Source organism: Salvia miltiorrhiza, chromosome 1, assembly GCF_028751815.1.
Source record: "Salvia miltiorrhiza cultivar Shanhuang (shh) chromosome 1, IMPLAD_Smil_shh, whole genome shotgun sequence".
Taxonomy (NCBI): Eukaryota; Viridiplantae; Streptophyta; class Magnoliopsida; order Lamiales; family Lamiaceae; genus Salvia; species Salvia miltiorrhiza.
Window position 1 is genome coordinate 58705261 of NC_080387.1, and position 22751 is coordinate 58728011.

At 37.6% G+C, this 22751-nt stretch overlaps 1 long non-coding RNA gene, 1 other non-coding gene and 1 pseudogene across 2 annotated transcripts; 1 reads left to right on the forward strand and 2 right to left on the reverse strand.

The window, feature by feature from the left end:
• Window positions 1-951: 951 nt before the first annotated feature.
• On the reverse strand, window positions 952-1033 carry TRNAS-UGA (transfer RNA serine (anticodon UGA)). The gene has a single exon. It is a non-coding gene; the product is annotated as a tRNA-Ser (tRNA).
• Window positions 1034-1444: 411 nt separating this feature from the next.
• Window positions 1445-6025, reverse strand: LOC130998853 (putative E3 ubiquitin-protein ligase RF298; annotated as a pseudogene).
• Window positions 6026-11142: 5117 nt separating this feature from the next.
• On the forward strand, window positions 11143-14439 carry LOC130998857 (uncharacterized). The gene is made up of 3 exons (XR_009093316.1): window positions 11143-11566; window positions 13694-13756; window positions 14265-14439. It is a non-coding gene; the product is annotated as an uncharacterized LOC130998857 (long non-coding RNA).
• Window positions 14440-22751: the final 8312 nt, after the last annotated feature.

Sequence of the window (22751 nt, forward strand, 5' to 3'; positions counted from 1 at the left end):
CAGTGAGGCAGAGGGCGAGAGAAAGGGGGGGTAGAGTATAAAAGTGATTAGTGTTTTAAGTGTGTAGGTAATAAAGTATAAAAGTGATAAAATAGGAGAACGAATGTAATAAAGTGATAAAGTAGGAGAGAGAATATAATTAATATCCCTTATTTTTGGACTAATTATTACCTTATTTGAAAATGTGTCAAGATTCGTGAGAAGGCCCAAAAAGGAATACGTGTCAAGATTCATGGGACGGAGGGTGTATATAGTAGTATTTTCTAAATCATTTTAATCATATACGAATTTTTAATTTGCATTTAATTATTTCTTAATATAATTTGTTTTTTCATATATATTTGAGAGATGGAGAGGAATCTCCACAAAGAGCGTATGTTCATCTCAAACATATATAAAAAGAAAATTAACAAAATATGAACAAGTGTATGAGCTATGGTATTAGCTTCAGGCTGAACAAACATGACTATGAAATTTGGTGCCTCCTCAAGAAATTGCCAACAAGTAGCGATGACCATATCGATTTTTGAAGAATAATTCTAATTCTCCTACAATTTTTGCTTTCAAAGAAAGTTGTATCAACACGACAGCGATATCATTCCGACAGTAGCTCATGTGATGCCATCCTCTAACATTACATTACATATTCAACTAGAACCTTTACCTAGTATTGGCTATTGCAAATAATCATACTCTGCTTAAGTCTTAAACTATAAAGGGAAGTGTGCCACTTAAACATACGTCTAATGCAAAAAATCACCATGAAATGGTGCCAAATAAAAACTAAAAAAAGGTCATCTAATCATGTAAATAAACAGGTTTCTTCTTTTTTTTTTTTAGAAGATAAACAGGTTTCTTCAGTAAGATCTAATATTGTCTTAAAAAATTGAAAGTAATTTCCATTGTGAAAAAGTACTAGTTTTATTTCAAGGAATAGAAAGAAAAAGTAATCGTCGACAGCAGGGTTCGAACCTGCGCGGGCGAAGCCCAACAGATTTCAAGTCTGTCTCCTTAACCACTCGGACATATCGACATCTTCTGTAATATTAAGATCGGCATCCTTCTATACCAAAGTTTGCACATCAACCTTTACAACCATTACCTATAGTTTCCACTTAATTATGTAAAGCTTAATTCCAGTCACAATACTTACGCTATGTTCTAATGAATACAATTATTACAACTATAACCAATAAATCAAGCTAAATTACCACAGAGTTGCAACAATCACTGAAAACCATAGATCTAATTCATTAACAAATTAAGTTTTACATAAAATTGTTTAATTTAATACTTCCAACTCATCGGACGCACACCTCTTACCCATATTTCAATCTTATTCTTTTAAAGAAAGGATCTTCACATACAGATTTAAGTTTTGACACGCAAAATTTTCAAGAAAGGCAAGTGTGTGTGTGTGTGAGAGAGAGAGAAGAGTCTAGACTGTAGACCAATTTGATTCATGAATTATTAACCCCTTTTGTCAGTCATCTAACGGTTTGTTTTCCTGGTTCAAACTGTAGTTTATACTAAACGCAATATAAGGCCACATGAAACTGCAACCAAGTTTTCTCAGAAGCTAGACAAACCTACCACTGCAATGGAGCTGCTAATCAGCGCGATAACTAACAGAGACACGCTTTTGGATGGCCGTCCTGCAAGAAGGGCAGTCATTCATTCCTTGCTTCTCATGTCGCACGTTGCACTTAGCACAGAGAACCTGATGCGCGCATGGGATGAAAACCACCGCGATCTCCTCTGTCATGCACATGACGCATTCCCTCTCTGGTTTCACATCCGGAGACTCACTGAAGTTATCCTGAAACACGGCCAACCTCTTCGTCACTTTAGGAAGCTGTGATCCCGGGAGGGCCCCCAAATAGCTGCCGTAGCCCAAGTTAAGAGCTGCTATCTTCAATTTGTCAGACTCGAGGCTCAGCTCCATGATCATTTTCTGAAGCCTCTTGATGTCAGCTTCACATTTCTGCATCTCCTTCTCGGCTGCCTGCTTTATGTTGTCTGCTTCTACTTTCGTCAAATCCTCTTCTTCCTCTAGTTTACTCCTCAAGGAATCGATCTTTTTTTGAGCTTTTGATTTTTCCTTCTCCTCCTGCTTCCACAGAGCCTGAAATGGCAACTCTCAGTGTAAGCTCACACTTTGACAAAAAGTTGGATGCATCCGGATGTCCAGTGCATCCACCAATCCATAATTAGGGTTTATTAATCCCTAATTAGGATCTATTAATCCCTAGTTAGGTTTATTAATCACAAGTAGGATTTTATTATGGTATGCACGGGCAGATGTTTTTACAAACTAATTGATATAGTAAAAAACCAATTTATGCCATACCTTAAACTGATCCTTTCTCCCTCTAGCTTTTTCTAGTCGATTGTTAAGTGCAGGTATATGGCGTTTAAGATCTGTGAGTTCGTCTTGGACGACACCCTTCTCTGCATCCCATGATTGCAGTTTCTTGAGGGTGTCATGCTCTCTTTCCAGAGCGTTCTGCAAGTTAGTAGCCGCCCTAAACGCCTGAACCTTAGCAGTCTCCATATCATTCTTCAACATATCATTCTCATCCTCAAGGCGACGGATGGTGCAGTTAGCCACCTCAATCTGGCCCGTGGCATTGGTCAGGGCATACTCCATTTCCGACAGCCGCTTAATGGTACTGTCCTCCAAAGCTTGCTTTTCCTTCTTGAATTTCTCCATCTCTTCTTTTTCTTGCCTCAACATTTTCAACTCCGCCTGGTCCTTCCCAAGCCTCCGTGCAGCTTGCATGACTTTCTCGTTAGCCCACTCCGTCCATCCTTGGAGCTCCTTCTCCATCTCTTGCTTGTGGGGGACTAGTATCAGAATGGCTTCGTCTTTCTCAGTCTTGAGGGACATACTTCTGCTGAGTTTCATCGAACGGGATTGAAGCGTAGTAATCCGTAGCCTTAGGAGTATCGGAAACATTAGCTCCACCCTTCGAACCACCGTCGGCAGGCGCAGGGGATGGTGAACTGCTTGAAGGATGGTTGTTACCTTCCGCAGCAGAGCTACTACTTCCAGCAGGAGTCGGTAACTTAGGATGAGCTGCTCCCTTCATCGCGACGCTAGCACAACCGGACTGCGCCCTCAGTGACTTGTCCAACACCATACTTCCCCATGCAGCGACTTTGGCCTTGAAAGCTCCCTTCGACAGGCGACCTTTATAATTCTTCTCAAACTGAAACGCCTTTTGTCGAAGCATATCTCTCTTGGAATTAATTGATAAGCCTTTCCTATTACCCACTGCTTTCTCATCCACGGCATTCCCTTGAGACGAAGCCAGAAAATGCTCCTTCACAAAGTTCGACAAGTTTCCCTTTGCTTCTAGAGCAGCGAGAACACATTCTTTTCCGGAACTTGCCAATTCACCAGCAGAGGGGGATCTCGGCTCACAACCTTTATCTTGGGGGTTTATCTGTTTTGCACTTCCTGACTCGTTAGAATCCTTCATCTGACCGGTGCTAGAAGTCTCAGATTTAGATTGGGAAAGTTTTTGGCTGTCTCCAGAAGCTTCCTGGCTACAAGTACCACCCACAGTGCCTCCTTCTGCTACACATGCATTTACGAGGTTCAAATCACTCATTAATAGGCACCACATTGCTTCTGATACACTCAAGGACGGCCTAACTTCTCGAAGCACACAAACCATCTCCAATAATGTGTAGTCTACAAGGCTCTGCAGCCCCTCAAATACAGGATGCTTCGTTGTACTAAAATCCTTGTCTTTCTTTAGTATAGTCAAAGCACTGTCAATGACATTGGATATGACGTCTTTACTGCCATTGAACAGGCTGCTATACAAGACGGCCCACTCAGCAACTTCTTTAGTGTACCCACTTTCAACAATTTTCTTCACCGCAGTGCAGAATGTTGCATTCAAACTATACGTTAACAGTTCCTCAAGCTGACAGGCCACAGGATTATCCCAATCAGACCCTTGGAGTTCTTCGGCGTCCTGCTCGTCAATAGCCTCTTCAGACCTATCCATTATAGAACCCAACTCATTCAGAGCATTTCTGAATTTTTCCTCTAGCATTTCATACCTAGGGACTTCCGTTGGAGACACATTTGATGCTTCGGCTGGAATGTCCAGCGACAAATCAGATAAAAATTTCCTTTTATTCCTACCCTTCTCGTTGACCGAAAGAGCTGAGACTCCGTCACTGCTACATTCAGTACTGCAGTCAGCATCACTGCAATTTTCACTCATATTTCTTACTCACACGACAAGTTCTGTCAGTTCCAATTCCTTAAACTTTCCTTCTGTAAATGGTCAATGTAATATCAGTAATAGGAATTATGACAAATATAAGAAAGTTTATTTTTAACAAAGGTATTCTATTAAATCCAGGAAGCAAACAATATAATGGAAGATATCATCGGCACTTTCAATAAATCCAGGTCAGACTAAGCAATAAATGATGAATAGAACATGCCAGCAAATTGAAGCTATTCAAAGTTATTCTGAATTACATTAACTAGAATTAGATAACATTAAACATCACATATTGATGCCAGGACAAAATTTTTAGCTATGTCCACTTAGTTAACAGGAACAAACATTAGAAGAAGATGAGCATTTGTGAAGATTAGGCATTCCTTTTCCTCTTTTTTTTTGAGATTATATCTATGCAACCCGACAAATGTGCATCTATGCACCCCTCCCCCCAATGAAAAACAAAACAACGAATCATCTACATCTGCATAACACGACCAATGTATCCACGTATGCTCCCCCTCCCCCCAGAAGAGAATGACTAATCTGTATAAACGCAACACAACAAATGTGTACTTATGCACCCCCACCCCACCCCCCCCAAAAAAAAGCACAGCTGATTTGCATTCATGCAGCACGAAAAATGTGTATCTATGTAACCCCACCAGAAAACCCGACTAATTTGTATCCACAACACAACAAATGTGTATCTATGTAACGGTTGTACGGTACCCAAATAAGTTAGAACAAAAGGAAAATCGAAATCAAACATAAGAGGAAAGTTTAAATTAACATTGCTTTCTACTTAATCCAGTAAACAATTATAATTACTTCATCTAACTAATCATGGTCAATGAGAAAAACAGGGAAAATTGAAAATAAGAGAAAACACGCGAAAAATTCAAGATATGCTATAACTTCCTATTCGATCCAACAAGCAACAAATATTCATAATTTTACACCCATAATCAATAAGAATAACGCATAAATCACCAGCAATCAGATCATAATAAATAAATAAAATTCCAATGACAATCAAGAATGAAGCTACCTGCAAAGCTTCGACAAATTGAACTTCCTCAGAACTTCCCTTCACTGCAACACTCGAATAAACCAAGATTAGAAACACACACGGAAAATAAATAAAAAACACAAAATGGCATTGATTCTAAATTGAACTGCATGTCGACTTAACTAAACAAAATCATCAACAAAATCCTACACCAAAATCAACTCAAACAAGAACACCCAAAAGGGAAAAAGAAAACGTTAAAGCTCGAAAACACACAACAACACCAAAGGTTAGAGTAACTCGTCAAAACGAAAGGGAATAATTAGAAAAATCAGACTATTTTTCATTAATTTACCAACACCAATATTGATAAAGTTCGTGAAATGAACAGCAGAGTTGAAATAATCAGTTGAAAAGGGCACTCACAAAATGGCGTGAATTGGAAAGTACTGGCCTCTAACACGCGAAAACACCCTATTTTTGTTCTTTCCTGAGCTCTCTCTGAAGAAGAAGAAGAAGAAGAAGAAGAAGAAGAAAGAAGCTGTCTCTCGCAGCCTCGCTCTTCCACTGTGACGGTTTAATGTATATACACTAACCAAACGTTAGTTAACCTTTAACCCTTTTTCCACCATAACTTGGTTCAACCATGGTTACTCAAATCGAGAATCAAATTTGGTAGTGAAATTTCCCAAACCCCTATTTGGCGGATTACGAGATGAGCCCTAATTAATGTTCAACCCCTTTTTGCGTCATTCCTACCTTGCCACTTTTGAATTTGGAAATTACAGATAACCTGTTGGTTTAACTAATTATCAGAAAATTGATTATAATTTGGGTGATTTTATTTGGATCAATTTGACCCGGATCAAATATCAACACAAAAAGACATAAAAAGATATTTTTATCCTTGATATATTTTACATATTATATTTTTAATATATGAATTATATATATATAGGGATATATATATATATAGGGAGAGGATCATGTGCGAACTGATGAACAACGATGTTCATGTGCGAACCAATGAACAAATACATAAAATACATGAACAAAACGCATGAACAACGATGTTCATATGGAGAACCATGAACAAATACATAAAATACATGAACATAAGCACATGAACAACGATGTTCATGATAGTAAGTCATGAACACCGTTGTTCATGTGACGCATGAACAACGATGTTCATCGCATGAACAACGATGTTCATGACTTAATGTTGAACAATCGTTGTTCATGTCCAAATAAAGGGCTGTGATTGGTTCCACATTCTCACAAAAAGATGTAATTCTCACTTGATCCCATCCCTATATATATATATATATATATATATATATATATATATATATATATAGGGTCGCATTCAATGGAGACCATTTCTTATATAGAGAATGAAGACCAAATCAAGGTCATTCATCTCAATCCAATCAATGATCCAGATTATTTCTTTATTTGATTTTTCATGTAATTAAATAATGGTTAATTACATTTATTTAATCCAAAAAGGGCAAAAACGTCCACTCAAATCCACGAATTATGGCATCTGGTTGAACAAATCCCGAAAATTACTCTCTTCCAATTCTGGGACCTGATCCGTCAATGAACATAATAGGTGAACATTAGTATGTTCATTTGTTTTCCGACGAACATATTGATGAACATTAGTATGTTCATTTGTTTTTCTACGAACATATCGATGAACATTAATATGTTCATTTGTTTTTCTACGAACATATCATCCAGATTAGTATGTTCATTCATTTTTCTACGAACATATCAACGAATATTAGTATGTTCATTAAAATTTTCTACGAACATTAGGTTCAAACTCCTTAATCAACCAAATTTTTCCATTATTTTTGTAGAAATCAACCAACAGAATTTATACAAAGGTTCTACCTTTTAACACCCAACTGGACTTTACAACCAACAGAATTTACGAATTTTGTAGCACAGAACCACCAAAATGGTAAAATTCATCTCACAAAATCGAAAATAGGGGGTGATTTCTCTGTCCGGCGCTATTTTAACTCGGTAGGGGAGATCGGTCTCCATTAGGGCGTGGAGGCCGCTGCAGATCATGGAGGGGAAGCGGTAGATCTGGGATTGGAGGCGGCAGATCATGGACGGTGGTGACTGGAACTGGTGCGAGAGGGCGGCGACAACTGGAGGGCGGTGGTCATGGCACCTGCGGTGGTCGCTGGAGATCCCGGAGATCGAAAGAAAATGGTGCAGATTTAGGGATCTAGGGTGCGGTGGCAATGGCTCCACCTGCGATGACGACCATTACCAAGGCAGGAAGGGATGACGATTTTGAGGAGAGAGGGACGGACGTGGGGGAGCGGCGCTGCTGGTCTGGCTCGGCTTGGGGAGATTGGGGAGGCGGCGGAGCAGCAGCAGGAGAGATGGAGGCGATTGGGAAGGTGGCGGGGAGGGAGGCGACGGAGCAGTAGGAGAGATGGGGAGGCGGCAAAGCAGCAGACATGGAGGCTGCGGGGGAGGGGGGGAGAGTGATTGAGAGAGAGAGAGAGAGAGAGAGAGAGAGAGCGTGAATGAGAGAGAGTGAGTGAGATTAGGGTTAAATAGAAAATGACATGCTTAACCTTTTGATTATAAAATAAATGAAAATTAATAAAATTAATCAATTAAATTACCACCATTAGATTAAGTTAGATCAAGGAACCAGATTTGGTCTTCATTCTCTATATAGGGGAGTGGTCTCCATTGAACTCTCCCCTATATATATATATATATATATATATATATATATATATATATATATATATGGTTAGCATCTTGTGAGAACTCGTCTTTTTGTGAGAATGAAAAATCATGAACAAATACATAAAATACATGAACAACGATGTTCATGATGAACCATGAACAAATACATAAAATACATGAACAAAAGCACATGAACAAAGATATATATTCATGTGACACATGAACAACGATGTTCATGTTTTACTGTTGAACAACCATTGGATCTGCCCAAATCAACGACTGTGATTGATTCTTCGTTCTCACAAAAAGATGTGGTTCTCATGGGATCCTCCCTATATATATAGGGGAGGACTACCGTGAGAGCACCTCTTAAAATAAGAAATAAAAACTAGGAAAAATGTATGAATTTTATGTAGAACACGTATGAATTCACTGTATAAAGGTATGAATTGCAAAAAATAAATTTTTGCTACCTTTGGATTCGAATTCAGGACCATGAATTCATCCAGCAGGATGGTGAATCAACCGTAGATCTTGATGATCTAAGGGCTGGAAATGATTATTATTTTATATCTTAAGAAATGTACATATTTTAGTCGTCCCCTATATATATATATATATATAGGGGAGGGCTAGAATAAAAACACTCTTAAGTGTATAAAATATAAATGATTTTCAGCCCTTAGATCATCAAGATCTACGGTTGATTCGTAACCCTGTTGGATGAATTCGTGGTCCTGAGTTCGAATCCCAAAGGTAACAAAAATTTATTTTTCGCAATTCGTAACCATGTTGGATAAAATTCGTACATTAAAAAATGTTTATATTTTATACACTTAAGAGTGTTTTTATTCTAGCCCACCCCTATATATATATATATATATATATATATATATATATATATATATATATATATATAGGGGCGGTTATTCAATAAACCACCCTTATTTTAAGAATTACGAACCAACAAAAATGTATGAATTTTATGTATAACACGTACGAATTTACCGTATAAATGTATGAATTGCGAAAAATAAATTTTTGCTACATTTGGGATTCGAACTCAGGACCATGAATTCATCCAACAGGGTGATGAATCAACCGTAGATCTTGATGATCTAAGAGTTGAAAATGGTTCTTATTTTATATTTTAAGAAGCGTTCTTATTTTACGGAAGGGCTACGGTAAAAACAGCTCTTAAAATAAAAAAATACAAACCAACAAAAATGTATGAATTTTATGTAGAACACGTATGAATTTCCTGTATAAAGGTATGAATTGCGAAAAATAAATTTTTTCCTACCTGTGAGATTCGAACCCAAGATCATGAATTCATCCAATAAGATGATTAATCAACCGTAGATCTTTTTGATCTAAAGGCTCAAAATGGTTCCTATTTTATATTCTAAAAGGTGTTTTATGTTAGTATCATGTGAGAACTAAGAACCATCTTAGACCCTAGATTATTATTAATCCAACGGCTTAGATTAGTAGTTAGGCGTTAATATTGTAATTACAATTTAATTAGAAATCAGTCAATTTATATGAATAAGGGTACTTGTGGTATTTAAATGAAATGTAAAAACTGTGTGAAATGAAAAGATTTGGAGAATCCCTAAATTACCGCGTTGACTAATCTTGAGAAATTGAAAAGAATTGGTTGGGCATTATCACCGCCATTTTGTAGCCTATCAACTCTTCATTAGTACGTGTCCTATTTCATGAGTATTTTGTTATCCCAATTTTTTTTGTTATGTATCAATATAGATTTATCATTGATATGTCACGGACACGTATTGTATGTTCATTATCTCTAATAATAAAAAGCCAAATGCATAAATATCATGGATATGTTCATAGTGATCATTGATATGTTTACGGGCACGTATTGTATGTTCATTATTTTTTTTCGTGTATTGCCCCTGTTGATTCATGTTGTTCACGTTATTCAGTATTTATGAACATAAACATATATCAGATAATGAGAGATTATGAATTAGATAATGAAATTTCATTATTGCACAGGACAAAAAACGGTACCTAATTTAAAGAAATATTGTATTGTTGATAGTATCATTATTTATGATAATAAAAAATCACAACAAATATTCAGAGAAATAATAAAAATCAAAGCAATAATCATAGTATGTTCTTGCACTCTCATCCAAGCAAAACAAAGCTTGCGTTGAACATAGTATCCATGCACAAGTTGCGATAATGCTTCGATGCACAACTCATAACATCTTCCCTCGCTTCATTGTAGTCGCTATTGATAATTTTAGCGCAACGCACATGTGTCTGGTTATTTTCAACAATGGCAGATGCGTAACTCATCCCCGCAGAGAGTGGCGCAGTTGGGCCCACCTAAATGAGCAAACATGAACATTTTTCATTTTGAAACCGGCATATTAAAAGTCCCCCACAAACACAAACGAACGCATTAATCACATGAATAATACCAGATCAAATATGATTCATAACCCTTGAACAATATAACAAAAGTCATGAATAAATCATAACACACATGAACATAAATAAACTCATGAACAAGATTCATCAATTATGAACAAGATAGCGAAATTCGTGAACAAAGATCATGAATAACTCCTCACACACATGAATAACATCTCCATAACATGCATTCATCTTTATGAACAAGACATTCAAATTGTTGAACAACGTGGATACGACATGAATATATGCTTAATTTTGTGGTATAACTCCATCAACTCTTCAATTCAAGAATATCCTCAGAGTTACACCTAAAAGAAAAACACAAATAAACAACTCAATTCATATGAGTAAGACTCCATCCAGACATGCCTTTATATTAGTATAACTTATGAACAATAGATATAGAAGTCGTGAGCAAAGCTGTAGTGACCCGCTCTTTTATATATTTTAAATCCAGTAATGAGTGTTTATTTTTATTCATCAGTGAATGAAAACGGTTTTTATCCTAATATGAATTCAGCTTATGATCCTGAATTTATATTGTTAAAACAGTTAATGATATTATTTCAGAGTTATAACTGACTTAGCAAAGTCACGTTATTTATTTAAGCGAGATGAAATTTGATTTTATTTTTACTCAGATCGTGAATTATTTCCGACTCAGGAAGTTAATTAAATCTGCGGATTTAATTTAGATTCATTTTATAATTTATCGGTTTTAGTGAGAAATCACATGTCGAAATACGAGATTTATTTAAATAAACAGTATCAAGCATATACGAGCACACGATCCATCTTACAGTTACAGAATCACCGAGACAGAGAAAATACATCAATAATTCTCCTCTACATTTTTTTTCCTTTCTTTTTCTTCTCTTTTTCTTTCCATTAATTTTGTTCCCCACTCCATCAACTCCACTACCCTATGCTCCCCACCATCTCCACTACCTTTGCTCCCCATCAACTCCAACACTTCACCCATTCCTTCCATTTCGCACCAGCAATCACAAAGAGAAGGAAGACTTGGCTTAACTACTTTGCCAAGATTTCAAGCTGCTCCAGTCCAGTAGTACCCCAACACTCGAAGCTAGAGTTTATTGGGTGAAAAACCGTGCATGAGGTAAGGCAGCGAATCTGCCATAAGCACACTGCTCCGGCAGTGTTTTGCAAGGCGATTCCAGCCATCCAAACGGTTCCCAAAAATTCCCAAATTAATTGTGTATCATCTTTCATACATTTTCTATATTTTGGTAAAATTTCAGAATATTTAGAGCTCGCATGATTTATTTATGAATTTGTAAACATCACTGCCCATCTGGAATACATTTTTGGTAAACAATCTTTGGGAGATCATAAGTAAAGTTTCACTCGGTGAAAACCTTTGAAACTTGAATATGTCACTCTAGACTCCCGTATCTTTCTTTTGACATCGGCCTCACCATTTTTGAGTAAGGGAAACAACCGGTATAAATTCTTGAAATCTAGTTCTTATTCCATGTACCATCCAGTAGATTTTACAAACCTACGACTTTGAGGTGGAAAAGGCCGACTTAAATATTTGATTCTCAAGCCTATCTTTCTACTGAATATTCACTGACATGTTGGGAACTTACTTGTTCAGTTTTAGAATTTTTGGTGAAGCTTAAAGTGGTTTTTCCGATTTATGTTCTGAATCTGCCAAACTTGAACTCTTTTTGTGCACTGAACTTTAGATAGTCATATCTTCTAAACCATGAAGGTTCTTAGAGTAAATCCAACTGGAGAGTGTTATGATCTCTCCCTAGTTTCCAGATTGACCTTTGGGGTTCCCAGTGGAGTTTTGTAAAGGGAGATATGAATTTTTTAAAGAAAGCCCACTGACTTGGTTGTAATATGGAAATATGAAATTTACAGATTTTTGCTTGTTAAATACCCATCTTTGAGAGGGCATATCTTGCTCGTTTGAATTGTTTTTCATTCGATTCAAATTGGAGAATGATCCTTGAAATGTCTAGTTTCCAGAATGTCTTTTGGAGCCTCATTTGGAGATCCGAGGTAGATTTGGTGTCTGTTGTAAAACAACCCCTTAAGAGCTCAAGTTGTTGAATTATTTTCTATGTATCAAAGTTTATTTTAAAGGATGTTTCGTGAAAGATTTAGTATATGTGCGTAACAAGTTTGGGACTATTTATTTTAAATGAGGTCCGTTCTTTATTTAAATTAGGATGGACTTTTAATGAATATTTTTGGGATTAAACTATTATTCTTGATTTATATAAATTATTTTTAAGGACTTATAAATATGAATTTCGTAGGCCTACTGACCTACTGTGATCGACGGTTTGTCGATGTCTAACAACTTTGAAAATTTTATAGCAAGTCCCTACATGAGTCTTGAGTACCCTGGTAAAATTTCAAGCCATTCCAACTTCGTATGATACTTCTTTAAAATGTAAAACCTAAACTGCACATTACTACTGAGAATTTCAGAGAACAGAGAAAAGAGTCATTTATTTCAGTAGCTTCCTGGGTGATCTAGCTTTCCAAATTTTTATGGTATTAACCTTATTGTGTTATTTAGATATCCACCAAAGTTGAGCCCAGTTTGACAACGTTTACTATTTTTCAAAAATACAAGTTTTCGATTGTTCAAAACTGCCGAACATGGTAGATCGTGGTAAAAACGTCATATCTCTCAAACCACTTGGAGTTTTCGACTCTATTTTTTTTTATATGAAACTAGACTCGAAGATCTTTCTTTCGGTATGAGTCTCGAGTCCAGGAGATGTCGGAGTCAGAACAGATTAAATTTTGAAGTTGAGTCAGTGTAAAAGCAGAGCATGTTTTGATGATGTTTGATTGTGATTCTTATGTGCCTTATGTTGAGCCTTTTTATTTTATTTTATTTTTTTTAATTTTATAACATTACTTGTTCTTATTTATTAAGCCCGATTAATTATGAGATTATAAAGCGAATAAGTTGAAGTATTTATTTTCTATTGACTACGAGGAGCGGGGTTTATTTAATTGACGGATTAGAACACCCCGAAGAGAACGGATTAATTTTTGTTAATTATCCGGCTTCATGAGACGAGACTTAGCTTTTGTTTAAATCCGATAGCCTGGATTAACAATAGAAATTCCCTGATTATTATCTCAGAATAATAGTTCATGCATACGAGATTCATGCATAGTTTAATTACGCATTCTCATTTAATTGAGAATTTTCCCTCGATTTAAAGTCTTACGTTATTTTCTCGGATTAAAGGTCGAGCGCAAGAATAAGAGCTCGTCAAGGAGTCACTAATCTGTAGCAAAGCTTTGCTATCAGGTGGGCATTACTTTCATATATATCAAATGAGTTTAAATGTTACGTTCAAGCAAGTTATTTCATGACTAAATTAATTGAAGTTATTTCAAATATTGTCTTGCCATAAAATGTTTAAATTTCAGTATGATATCTATCTGATGTGACTTTAATCATGTAATCGAATTCGGGTCTTGAGCAGTTGATAGCTATCCTGCCAGGGCTAGTGTACACCAGTGACCGTGAGTCATCTAGCGGGTTGGCCGGTCAAGTGACCGTGAGAGGTGGCCACCTCTCCGGCACACAGTTCCAGATATGATAGATTACAAGAGAACTTAGTCTGCAGACGAACTTTAAGAATCACAAATGAATTTAGTAAGCTTGGGCCTTTTTAGCGAAAAACTCCCTTGCTGTACTGTTTATGATGGCATGACAATTTACAACTTTACGAAGCATGTTATATTTCATAGTAGGCATATGTGCCCACTGAGTACTTTTGTACTCAGCCCTGCATATATTTCTAAATGTGCAGGTTGAGCAGCTGCCGATGGTGATGAAGTGACGAGCGGGACTCTTTTGTCTTATTATGTATTAATGAACTCTAGGGTTACATGTCTTCATACATGTAATCAGAACCTTATTCCGCTGCGTACTCAGAAGTTTTATGTTATTTTGGATAAGTCGGAGTTATCCGAACTTGTTAGTTATTTGAGTCTATACGACAAAAACTCTGTTATATTATTGTCACGACCGGACTTAACTAAGGATAGGTAAGCCGGGAAACCGTGACTAGGGAAGGGAAATTAGGAGAGGGGACAGAAAGGGGTGATAAATAATTATAAATGAATTAAATTAAGATTTAGACATCATATGAGAATAAGTCACACATATATATAGATAATAACGAGTAATCGGTCATGAGTATCCGATTTAAGTGTTTATACAATAACTTGATTTGACAATCCAACATAATAGGATAAACTGCATCATAACTGAGTGTTCGCAGCGGAAATGAGAACGTGATACATGTATGAAGACATGTATCGCCAAGAGTTTATTTAGGAAATATGACAAAGCTCCGCTCGACACCCCATCATCACTCATCACTGCTCAACCTGCACATTTAGAAATACATGCAGGGCTGAGTACAAAGTACTCAGTAGACATATGCCGAAAATCATATACATACATAATAAATGTAAATTGTCATGCCATTTCAATAGTATAACCAAGGGTTTTTACTTAAAAAGGCCCTAAGCATACTAAATTCATTTGTGATTCTAAAGTTCGTCTGATCAGACTAAGTTCTTTTGTAATCTATCATATCTGAATCTGTATGCCGGAGAGGTGGCCACCTCTCACGGTCACTTGACCGGCCAACCCGCTAGATGACTCACGGTCACTGGTGTACACTAGCCAAGGCAGGATAGCTATCAACTGCTCAAGACCCGAATTCGATTACATGATAACTGGCAAAGCCATATCAGATAGATATCATACTGAAATTAAAACATTTTATGGCAAGACAATACTTGAAATAACTTAAACTCAAAGATTTTGTCATGAAATAACTTGCTTGAATGTAACATTTTAAGCTCATTTGATATATACGAAAGTAATGCCTACCTGATTGCAGTGTTTTGCTACTTAAGACAATGATTCTCTTTCCTTAGCGCGATAGGTTACTCAGGCGCTTTTGTTTATTTGAACCTTTGATAACACGAAACATGTGTTCGAGTGAATAATAGAAAAGATAACAACAAATGCAGTGAATCACTATTCACTCATTTCTCTAACTACCCATATTTCCTTAAACGACTGTATCTAACTCATATACAATCGTTCTTCTTTTATCGAAATACTTCATGTACCTTTGAGGATGTAGGAAAGCCCATTTTATATTATTCCTTTATTTATCCATTATAAATAAAGAATAATTTATAAAATATTTTCCTTTTCCCCATTTAATAATGCCAATCAATATATATATATATTGCTACTATTAAAAGAACTAATAAGTCATTAATAAATTCTAAATATTAATTCCTGATGAAAATTTCATTGTGAGATTTTAGGAACATTTGTAAAAATATTTTAAAATAATAATAGGAGTTAACTATAAAAGAAATTTTCGAGAAGATCTAATAATTTTAATATTTTAACCATTTAATTAATAAATCTTTAATATTTCATTTATCAACTATTCCATCTAATATAATTTTACCAACAAGTTCTCATGAAATCTTTCTCAAAATATTTATATATCTCAATAGCTCATTTATAAACTAAAAGTGATATTTTATCAACAATAAAACTTTAAAATCCTTAATAGGAATTATTTTGAATCATTTCCATCTCAACAAAACTGTATATATTCAACTTCAACTAATAAACTGCTTTTACTCCGAACTCGTATGGAGTCCAATTTTATATCAATAGAAACCTCTTTGAGTCTAGTTTAATTTAAAAAAAAGTATGTTGAAAAACTCCAAGTAGTTTAAGAGATATAGCGATTTTCCCATCGCCTACCAGATTCGGCAGTTTCTGCCAACTGAAAGTCCAGATTTTTGAAAAATAGCAAACGTTACCTGAATGAGCTCAAATTTTATATGTAGATAGCTAACACATATATCTTCATAGAATAAAACTTTGAGAGCTAAATATCAACATATGGTTACTGAAATAATTAACCTAATCATCTGCCTCACGACAGTTTTAGCAGATACGGGCAGTAGACTTCTCGAATTTTAAAAGGGTAGTAAACGAAGTTCAAATGATATGAAACTTTGTACGAATATTTACCACACTCCCATCTATACCCCAGAAATTTCTCATAATATAATAGAAACGGAAAGGCATCGAAATAAGGGCGTCAACTTACCCTTGTCCAAGTGAGCACTAATGGAAGTTGTTCGCCGGGGTTTTTTTTCTGGTCTTCGTTCCGCGATGGGGTTTAGCCGCGAAGGTCTACGACTTAGTTTTCCTCGTGCGAGATAGATCAGGCTACACAACGGTGGTTTCTCGATCCTTTTCCGTCGTAAGGATAGTGAGAAACGAAGGCCGTAAGTTGGCCGGTGGCTAAGTCGGGAATTCGACGTTGGCCTCCGAAGGATATTGTGGCCTTTGGTCGGGAAAATATAGAGAAGGTTTCGGCCTTTCGATTGTTGGGTTTGGTAGCCTAAAGATGGAGGAACGAGTACACGTTCTCGGTTCAGAGCCTAGTGGCCGGTCGACGAAGAAATGGTCCGGCGAAGGGAGCTCACTTGAGCTCTTGCAAGTAAAAAAAAACAATCTCCTAAACTCTCTCTTGCCTCACACCTCTCGCTGCATTCTTCCTTCTGCAGAACTCTCCTCAATTTATAGAGGAGTTTCTGCAGACAACAGAATCAAAATGGTGGAAATTTTTGGTACCTGGAGTTGCAACTTTTGAAGATTTGATCGTTGAAATTTACATCCTTTGACAATTGTGATCTTGCCGTGAAATTTCTTTCTCGGCGTGCTGAAGCTTTTGAAAATTGTGGATATTGGCGTGATTTTCTTCTCCTACAGGAGACTTTGGGGTGTGATGGAGTTCAGATATACTACAGGAAGAAATCTGCAATCTTTACAATCTCCTTCTGCAGTAATGGTGTATTGGAGGGGAAGATGAATAGTATAGGGAATAGTGTAGGGAATAGTGTAGGGAATAGTGTAGGAAATAATGTAGGAATTGATGTGTTGGATGAAAAATCGAGACATACGTGTAGTGCCGTGATCTAGTTTCTCCTAGTTCCTGTAATAATTCTCCAATTCTCGTTTAATAAATACTCGTCGTATTTATATAAATTAAATCCTCAATCTTGAGATTTAATACGTGAAAGTCGGAATTAATTCGCGACTTAATACCTTAACTCATATAATGCGAAATAATAAAATTATTATGCATATGATCTCAAGTTATAATTCTAGCAATTTGATTTAAATAACACGATTTATAAAATCGGTTATAAATCTAAATTTTCTAATAATATTGATTAAATCAATAAACTGGTAAAACAAAGTCTCAAACGTATAGTTAAACCAATAAATTTAATTATTGGTTTCATTCATGACTGAATATTAAATCGCAGCTCTGTATCTCTTATACAGACTTTTGCTGAAATAATATTATCTGAACAAAATAATCACCATAAATAATTAAAAGAATTTTATAACTAATGCACATATTTAATCTAATATGTATTTAAAAGAGCGGGGCATCACATACTACCCCCCTTAAAATAAATTTCGTCCCGAAATTTGCATACCTTCGTTAAACAACTCTGGATATTTTTCTTTCATCTTGTCTTCGAGCTCCCACGTAGCTTCTTCTTGCCCATGGTGCCTCCAAAGAACTTTCACTGAGGTGATTGATTTATTTCGGAGTTGTTGCACCTTTTTATCTAAAATCGCTTCGGGTCTTTCTTCATAGCTCAGGTCTGGATTAAGGATCATCTCATTTTGGTGTATCACGTGCTTTGGATCGAAAACGTACTTCCTAAGTTGTGATACGTGGAAAACATTATGGACATTTCCTAGGCTTGGCGGTAATGCCAGCCTGTAAGCCACTGGGCCTATTCTTTCTAGGATCTCATAGGGTCCTATAAATCGGGGTCTAAGTTTCCCTTTAACTCCGAACCTAATGATCCCTTTTGATGGAGAAACTTTCAGAAAGACTTTTTCTCCATTCTCAAATTGTAAGTCAGTTCGGCGTTTATCAGCATATGACTTTTGTCTATCCTGGGCCTCCTTAATCCTCTGTCGGATTTGGCGAACGATTTCAATCATTTCACCTATTGTGTCTGGCCCTAGGATTTTTCTCTCGCCCACTTCATCCCAATAAAGTGGCGATCTACACTTTCTCCCATACAGTGCTTCGTAGGGTGCCATAGCGATAGTCGCTTGGTGACTATTATTATATGCAAACTCGATGAGTGGCAAAATGTGCTCCCAGTTTTCACCCTGGTCTAGCACTACTGTCCTCAGCATATCCTCCAATGTTTGAATCGTTCTTTCAGACTGACCATCTGTCTGTGGGTGAAAAGCTGTACTAAAATTCAATCTTGTGCCCAGTTCTTTTTGTAAACTGATCCAGAATCTGGATGTGAACTTGGAATCTCTGTCCGATGTAATTGACTTTGGCACTCCGTGCAAACGCACAATTTCTCTAACATAAAGTTGAGCTAACTTGTCGGATCCATGGGTGATTGGGATTGGTATAAAGTGCGCACACTTCGTAAGTCTGTCCACAATGACCCATATAGCCGTGTTACCTCGCTTGGATCTTGGCAATCCTGTGACGAAGTCCATTGCTATATCATCCCATTTCCATTCTGGTATCTCCAAGGGTTGTAGTTCCCCGTAAGGCCTTTGGTGTAAGGCTTTCACTTGCTGGCAAGCAAGACATCGTTCAACAAACGAGGCTACATCTCGTTTCATTCCTTCCCACCAGAAATTCTCTTTTAGATCTTGATACATCTTAGTACTTCCCGGGTGGGCAGTATAAGGGGTATCATGGGCTTCGCTCAAGATTTTATTCTTAAGTTCTTCATCTTGAGGAATGCATATCCTTCCTTCAAAGAGTATGGCATTGTCTGGTGCTTCTTGGAAATCTTTGAGATCTCCTAATCTTATCTTTTCCCGTAATTTTTCCATCTTCTCATCCTTTCTTTGTGCTTCTAGCACCATTTTTCTTAAACTAGGTATTGTCTCAACAACGCCTGCTATAGTTCCAGGTGGTTTAATCACTTCTATCTTCATCTTGTCAAATTCTTTTATAAGCTCAACTTCTCTCGTGAGAAGATGTCCTAATTTTGACGAGACTTTTCGGCTTAATGCGTCGGCTACTACATTAGCCTTGCCTGGGTGGTAGTTAATACCACAGTCATAGTCCTTTACTAATTCGAGCCATCTCCTTTGTCTCATGTTTAGATCTTTTTGCTCGAAAAAGTACTTCAGACTTTTGTGATCAGTAAAAATCTCACACCTAACTCCATATAGGTGATGTCTCCAGATTTTTAATGCATGTACTACTGCAGCTAGTTCCAGATCATGAGTCGGATAATTCAACTCATGAGGTCTAAGTTGTCGTGATGCATATGCTATTACCTTGCCATCTTGCATCAACACGCAACCTAGTCCATTTTTGGACGCATCCGTGTAGATTACATATTCTTTGTCTGGTTCGGGGATTGCTAAAACCGGCGCAGTAGTTAGCATCTTCTTGAGTTTTTGGAAACTCTCCTCACACTCGTCCGTCCAAGTATACTTGATCCCCTTCTTGAGCAGTTGCGTCATTGGCCTTGCTATTTTCGAAAATCCTTCAATAAACCTTCGATAATAGCCAGCCAATCCTAAGAAACTCCTGATCTCGTTTGGATTTGTTGGCGACTTCCATTCTTGTACTGCTTCCACTTTAGCAGGATCTACCTTGATTCCTTCTGATGATACGATGTGTCCTAGAAATGTGACTTCTCTCAGCCAAAACTCGCATTTGCTGAATTTGGCGTAGAGTCGTTCATTCCTTAGCGTTTGTAGAGTGGTCCTCAAATGCTCTTTATGTTCTTCTTCATTTTTGGAGTAGATGAGGACGTCATCTATGAACACTAAGACGAACTTGTCCAAGTAGGGGTGAAAAACCCTATTCATGAGATCCATGAATACAGCTGGTGCATTTGTTAGCCCGAATGGCATAACTACGAACTCGTAGTGGCCATACCTTGTTCGAAAAGCTGTTTTGGGTATATCTTCTTGTCTGACCTTCAGTTGATGATAGCCAGATCTCAAGTCGATTTTTGAAAATACACTCGCACCCCTAAGTTGGTCAAACAAATCATCTATCCTTGGCAAAGGATATTTGTTCTTGAGTGTTAGCTTGTTCAGCTCTCTATAGTCAATGCACATTCTCAAGGTGCCATCTTTCTTTCTGACAAACAAAACTGGTGCTCCCCATGGGGATACACTAGGTCTGATGAAACCTAGGTCCAGTAGTTCCTGCAATTGAATTTTTAGTTCCTCCAATTCTTTTGGAGCCATCCTATACGGTGCCTTTGATACTGGCGCCGCTCCCGGTTCTAAGTCTATGGTAAATTCCACTTGCCTATTAGGTGGCAATCCTGGCAAGTCTTCTGGAAACACATCACGGAATTCTCGTACGATATCCACATCTTCAATTGCTCTTTTTGTCTCAACTTTCCCGTTTAGGTACACGAGGAATGCCTGAGAGTCCTTCTTATTCATCATCTTTCTTGCTTGTAGGGTGGATATAATTGGTATTCTCCTACCCATTCTTGTCCCGTGAAATTTCCAAGCATTTTTTTCTGGAAATTTGAAAGAGATCTTCCGCTCCTTGCATAAGATTGTAGCGTAGTTTTCAGCTAGCCAATCCATTCCTAGGATTATATCAACGTCCGACATCGGTATAACATATACGTTGTTTGCTATGACCTCTAGTGATCCTATGTTCAATTCTAAGTTCGAGCAAACATGCGTTACTGTCATTGTTCCTCCTATTGGTGAAGAGATACTCATGTCCTGATTAGATCTTTCTATTTTGAGTCCTAGAGTGTCCACACATGCACTTGCAATGAAAGAATGTGAAGCACCCGTATCAAACAGAAGTACAACAGGTGTGTTGAGTAGCATGCCCATACCTGCCAGGTTTCCCTGGTTTTTCTCGGGCTGGTTCTGTTTGATAGCATAGGCTCTTGCGTGATACGGTTGCATCTTTTGTTGCTGCTGACGTGGCTGTGGTTGTGGCAGCTGTGGTTGATGTGATTGTTGAGGCTGCGGCAATTGCAGATGACGTGGCTGGGGTAGCGCTTGGATAGCTCTCAGATGTGGGGCTTGGAATGGTGGGTTTGGCCTTAAGCTCATCCCGTGTTGCTTATTTGGGCAACGATTTGCATAATGCCCCTTTTGGTTACAGATGTAACAACTATCACTGCCAGCCTTGCAGATTCCACCATGGTTTTTGTTGCACTTTGGGCAGGGTGAAGTTTTCTGTTGGTTGTTCCCCGCCTGATTAGGAGCAACTTGCCTTCCAAAGCCCTGTTGCTGGGGTGGTTGTCCCTGCCATGGTTTCTTCTCAGTTTGGCCATTGTAATTGCCTTCCCATTTTCGTTTCCCTTTGTAGTTCTGGGATTGGGCTTGTGGGGGTGGTGGCATAGGTGTTGCCACTGGTCTTTCCCATGGCATTGCTGCCTCAATGTCTAGAGCTCTACTGAGGGATTCAGTATACGACAACCCTCCATGACTAGCCAAAGCCATCCTGATTTCATGCCTCAGACCGGCACAAAATTTTTCAGCCATTTTCTCGTCTGTATCAACTAGTTCTGGGGCATATCTGGACATGTCGCAAAACATCCTATCATACTGTGTAACCGTCATCCTCCCCTGTTTCAGGTTATAGAATTCCATCTCTTTCTTCTTTCGGTAACTTTTGGGTATATATTTATCATATATCCCAATCTTGAACTGCTCCCAGGTGAGGTTTTCTAGTTGATCAGCTGTCATTGTCTTCATTCTGGCTTCCCACCAGAAGTCAGCCGATCCCGTCAGTTGGAAAGATACACAGGTTAAACGTTCCTGGTCGGTGCAGCGCAGAAAGTTGAAGATGCGTTCGATTGCACGCACCCAAGTTTCAGCCTCAGCTGGATCTCCTGTACCGCTGAATATAGGTGGGTTTTGACGTAAAAACAATTCCTCTATTCTACGTTCTGGCCGTATTGGTTGTGGAGCTATTTCTGGTTCTGGCCCTGGTTCTGGACCTCTTTCATCATTTTGAGGGATTCTTCTCCCACCTCTTGGACGTCCTCTCTTTGGTGGCATTCTGATAAGTCAATATAATATGTTTATTAGTACATGGTAGATGTATTCTAACACTCGTTCATTGCTTCTTCAATTCCTTGTACTAGCTATATCGTATGCAAAACTTTTAAATCAACGAAATATAATAAGTACTTAACACACGAATTTACTGAAGGCGTGAATTTATATATAA